At 39.6% G+C, this 5,592-nt stretch overlaps 1 long non-coding RNA gene across 1 annotated transcript; it reads left to right on the top strand.

The window, feature by feature from the left end:
• The first annotated feature begins 2,204 nt into the window (after nucleotides 1-2,204).
• LOC147696977 (uncharacterized) lies at nucleotides 2,205-3,510 on the top strand. The gene is made up of 3 exons (XR_015299127.1): nucleotides 2,205-2,360; nucleotides 3,019-3,069; nucleotides 3,303-3,510. It is a non-coding gene; the product is annotated as an uncharacterized LOC147696977 (long non-coding RNA).
• The last annotated feature ends 2,082 nt before the right edge of the window (nucleotides 3,511-5,592 follow it).

Genomic DNA, 5,592 nt, shown 5'->3' with positions numbered 1-5,592 from the left:
CTACCCCACCCATGACAAATACTTAAACTCTAATACTAGAGCACTATACAATCTGCCAAGAAATACTCCTGCATCTTACTATCTCCATTAGATTTTCACTAATGCGATTCTTGACACATTTCTAATGCCTTCGATGCTGGTTATGGGACATCCCAGGTAATTATCCAGATATATATCCACTCAAACAGCGCAAGTTCAGCTTTTTATCATTTCCTAACCACACTGACATTGTTCTCAGCACAGTTGAGATTCCGCTCATTCACCACCTCGAACTCATGCAATGAAACGCTCTTCCACTTGTTAAATGACAGAAACCAAATAGCTTCCTACGCATTTTCCAGTTGAGACTGTAACTTGTAACTGTGATTTCACCTCAACTTGTTATCGGTTGGTGTCCAAAAAATGGGATCATACTCGAGAACTGACTATTCACGCTGAACCTGTTTGCAAGGGCATACTATGCTCCATGATTTGTCTCTGAACTCTGAATATTAAACCTCTGTGTGGAAATAGTCAACCCTACAAAATGTCTTGCAATGAATTTTATTTTATTTCGCTCCATCAGCATTGATATGGATTTCTTCTTTGGTTTGCCATTGCCAATAACAGTCTACAAAAACAGAACTAATTCATCTACCATTAAACAGCTACTTGTAGGTGGGTAGAACACTGAACTTACACCACTGTAGTAACAGTTGGGCTTAATTTCCTCATGCATATGCCTAATAGTTATTTTCTTTGACCCTCAAGGAATTCACTGTCCTTTATTAGTAGAAATGACAGCTATTGAATCGATTGCACTGCTGGATCCCTGAATGAAAGCACATTGTTTCAGGCAGAAGTGAGAGCTTTTTAAGTTGCGGGTGATTCTTTGAAAGGTAAGTGATTGATAATATATTAAAAGCCAGGATTTTTCTTGGCCATATAACCTACAGAACTTAATCCTACGACTCTTTTTTTCCCCCATTATTCCTCTTGATGTCTGTTAACCAAAGGGGCCACCTTAAACAAAACTCTTATTTTGCTTGCTATTATAGCATGTTTATGTGGCACTTAAGGAAATGTGAATTAGTTGGGCATGTAGCATTTTCAAGTAATCCTGTCTACCATAGCAAATTCAAGAACGGTAATGTGAGAGACAATCCTCAACTATACAGTGGATCATAAAATGTGACTAATTTTTATTTTTTTACTGTATTTTCTTTTTGTTAGAATCTGAATGTAACCATGGGCAGTATAATTTTGGTAAAACTCGCCAGTTCTTGATCATCTTTACTTATGTTGTGTATAGCTGTCAGTCACAAACCACCACTTATTTTTATAGCAAGTGTAAAGTAAAACAATTGCATGTTTGAAGATGTTAGGGCTACCATTTTTATCAGGATAAATCCCTTTTCACCAAGAGAGCTTACATCCTTGTAAAGAGTAAATAAGATTCAGAATGGCTGCCCTTTATGTACACTGGTGCTTTAATTGCTAAAACATGCCCAATTCTTCTAGTCATGAAGCTTCAGGCCAAACATGTATAATGTTGATGCAAATCACTTAATCTCCTTGCGCCTAACAAAAATTAATGTGTCCGTCTGTAACGAAGCTGGTGTTCATGTAAATCGCTCTGATACCTGAAATCTTTGGGTCGAGTTTGCGCTATATGAAACTCTTAAAAAAAAAAAAAAAAATGGTTATTATACCTAATTCCCCAAACTTCACAAGTTAGACCTTCCTAACCCTACAATGTCCTTCATTTTGCCTCTTATACCTTATTCCTCTTCACCGGGTACGTCTTCCTCATTCCTCTTGCTCCTTCCCTTCCACTCAGTTGTTTCCTGCCAGCATTCTTCAGTCTTAGTCTCCTCTTCAGCCTCCCTTCTCCCCCTCCCTTCAACGCTTCTCTCCCCTTCTGCTCAGCTCTGACTTTTCTGCCTGTAGTTCTTTTTAATACATCCGGTCTTCTTTAGCCTCACCTTTTCTCCCTTTCTGTGCTTCACATACCCTTACCATTCATCTCCCCATTTTGCGTACTTCCTCTATTTACCTGCTGTGACAAACCCGAGCAAAATTGACTCAATGGTTATCTTCGATGGTTTTGGGAAATCCTGCAATATATTTCTACATAATGTAAATCATTTGTATATGTTTTTCTAAAGTGGTTTTTTTTTTTCCGTATGGTTAACAAATATGCATTTTTAGGTTGAGCTTTGGCAGCTCGCAAGCGTTGCTGCAAGCAAGACCTTCTGTAATCAATACAACCGCTTTATTCCTGCCTACAATTGGTTTATTCCAGCGTTGAACTTCTTTGCTGCCTCCTGTCGTGTTCCCACTGCCGATGCTTCACTTCCCGTGAAAACTCAGGAGCACTGGTAAAGTACAGTGTACTAGGGCTTGCCTTCCTTATAGCCTTTGTGTAAGAACTTTTGTATGTATCTTTATTGATGCTTTTCTTCATTCGCTGCTTCTGCCCGTTTCGATTCCCCTTCTGCTTTGCATTACAAAGCCGCCCCCCACCATTCGGAATTCACAGAAGGCATTTATGAGTCATAAAGTTAGGAGTCCTAACTTCTGTGAATACCGAAATGAGTAAGTGCCTTCTGTGAATACCAAAATGGTAATAAGTTTAGGATTTTGTCTTTAGTTAGTTCTGTGAATTGGGCCCAATGTTTGCATATGTGGTCCTAGATCATATTATTGTACAAGGACTCTTCTCTCTTAACTAACAGCTGTCTGCAAAAGAGCAATTGGGGAGGGGTTGTAACTCAATGAGAATATGCGCTACAAATGGCATGCAAATCTGGTGCATAGCCTTAAGTTGGAATTTAATTGCCACTCTCCCAATAATTAGATCGGGTGCCCTGTTCCTAGCATTTGGTTGTAAGCTCCTATTTGGATTTCTGGTTAGTATGGTAATTTTTTAGACTGTTTTCCAAATAAGAATACGGTAAGTAGAGTTCAGGCTCAACATGGCTGCCTCCATGATGGTTTTGTAATTGAAATCTGGTATTGATTGTTTTCTGTTTGCAGAGGAAGCGTGACAGCGTCTGGGCAACAGCGGCGGTTTCTTCACTTGGACAGGTGAGTCTTCTTTGCCTCCTGTCTACCTCTTAATCAATGCCTTGCTCTCCCCATTACCTTTTTGACCAAGTAACCTTAATGTTAAACTTATGAACCCCTGTAACCATATCTCATTGGGCACACTATATGACATAAAAGGATTGGAACATTTTAAAGGCAGCCCAGTCCTATTAAAAACCTAAAATAGTGGTGTTAACATGATTCTGATGTATGTTTATTTCTTTTTCCTCCAGACTCTATGAAGTCTATGTGCTGGGATGAAGGCTGGCCATCACTGGAAAACAGCACTATTAGAAGGAAGCTGGCTATAAAGATTTGCAATACTGGAAGAGGACTAAAGAAAACTCGGAATCTAAAAATAAACATTGAAGTTGCTGCCTTTCATTAAGCCTTTTTGTTCTTTTTGTAGTATTCTGGCATTTCTTCCCCTCTTGAACAGTGTCCTGGACTTTTTCTATGTTCTCTTGTTCAGTATCCTGGCTCCTATGGGGCCAAAGGCGTGTTTTATATCAATAAAATTACATGGGAACACAACCCCCATTGATGCTTTTTCATTTAACCTACTTTTTTCAGTCTTTTGCCACTGGTCACCACATTAAACAGCTTCATATAATGCTCTGTAGCTCAAAGTATGAGTATGGGAGTAGCTGCACAAGTTGTTAATCTTATCTGAATGAAAAGTATAACATTGTTGAAGCCACTACTTTTGTATGCACGTGGTATTGCTACAGCACAAAGCTGGCCAAAAGGAATCTAAGATTTATTTTGTACAGTGCCCCCATCTCACAGTAGAGTTTAAAAAATAATCTTTCCTGAGTAGGAGAATATTGATGTTATAATTGGGCACGGATTTATGGAAGTATTGTTTTTGGTTTGCTTAAGTTTTATAATGCGGACTTGACACACAATCTTTCCAGCATTTATAAACCAGAGCAAATTGGTATTTGTAACAACACTCATCCACATGGGAAAAGTTTGCAGGTTTTTCTAGGAATAGTATTTTTTGTACTGCAAGGGGGCCCTTCCAGTAAAGAACCTAAGCTAGACTCTCGCAGACACCTTTGCACCATAGTGCAAATGCGTGTGCATGGTGCTCGACAGCCTAATGGTGCAGTGGTGCAAGAGAGAGGGTTAGACATGGCACTTTCCTGCTCTCTCCCTGTGATGCAACACATCAAATTTGGGTGTTATGCTGCGTTAAGTGACACTTTTGTAAATATAGGCCTTACTTTAGAACTCATGGCATTGCAAATAATTCATGGTATTGTATAAAGAAGGCATATTGCACCCAAGAGCCCTGTTTTTGACAGGAAGGTACATTGAGGAGGTGATCCTCTAAATATTTCCCAACCAGCATATCCATATTCCTAAAGTAATAGTGGGACCAGGCAAGGGAATACTGGCAATCGGCTAATGTGCTTGTAACATGGAATTTTTAAAGTGTAATCCTAAATAATCTATGCTAATTTTTGAGTTATCATTAAATCATCCTGGAGTAATCCACACTCATCCTGAAATTATCATTGGATCATTCCAGAGTAATCCACTTCCATCCTAAAGCGGTAATAGGATCATCCAGGAATAATCCACAATCATCCTTAAATTGTCTGGAGGCCATCCTGGAGTAATTCACACTCATCCTAAAGTTGTCAGTTAGTATTCGTGGAGTTGTAAAAGGTAATCACTCCCTGCCAGTGGAAGTCATCAGAACACCATCCTGGAATAGTTTATGTGATTACAGTAAGAGTCATCAGAACACCATCCTAGAATAATTTTTGTGATTACAGTAAGAGTCATCCCATTTAAATTTTCGCCCCTGTGGGCAGACTTCAGGATAGTTTGGGATGACGTCCCCAGATAATTGCAGGAGAAGTCATCCAATGACTTCAGAATCACTCCAGGATGATCTTCCTTTTTGACCAGGGATGGCCGCACCCCGGTACGCGCACCGGGGAGCGCAGCGGGCGCGACACGCGAGGTGCGCACGGAAAGCTGATTGGCTCTCGTGTGTCTATAAAGATTCGAAACAGTCCGGACCGACCGCCATCTTGTGTCTCGGTAGGATAGAGACACAAGAGGTGGAAAAAAAAAGGGGGTAAATGACCATAAGGGGGCAGGGTAGACCCCCCTGGCCCCCTAGGTTTGATGTGGGGGCTATAAAAGGGCCCGGCGGTGCAAAATATATATATATTTTTTTTTATTTGCGCGGGGGAGCGCCCAGTACGCGCACCGGGGAGCGGACCGGGAAGCGGCCCATTGGGAAAGAATAATGACAGAGTTATTAAAAAATGTAGCCTTTTTTTATAAATTGGAGGTAGTTCTAAAAAGAACTGTTTTTTTTCTTCTTTTTGTTGTTTTATATTTTTTTGTGTTTTTAGAACATTTTGTACTTTTTTTGGCTTTTATGAATTATTTTATTTTTTTTTGTTATTTTTATGGGGAGAAACGAAAAAACAGGAAATTAAAAATGGCTCAACTGTAGCAAAAAAAAATAAGAAAAAATTTGTGTTTTTTGGGGCATTT

The sequence above is a fragment of the Lissotriton vulgaris genome, chromosome 8, assembly GCF_964263255.1.
Source record: "Lissotriton vulgaris chromosome 8, aLisVul1.2, whole genome shotgun sequence".
Classification (NCBI taxonomy): Eukaryota; Metazoa; Chordata; class Amphibia; order Caudata; family Salamandridae; genus Lissotriton; species Lissotriton vulgaris.
This window is presented reverse-complemented; position numbering and strand designations above follow the sequence as displayed.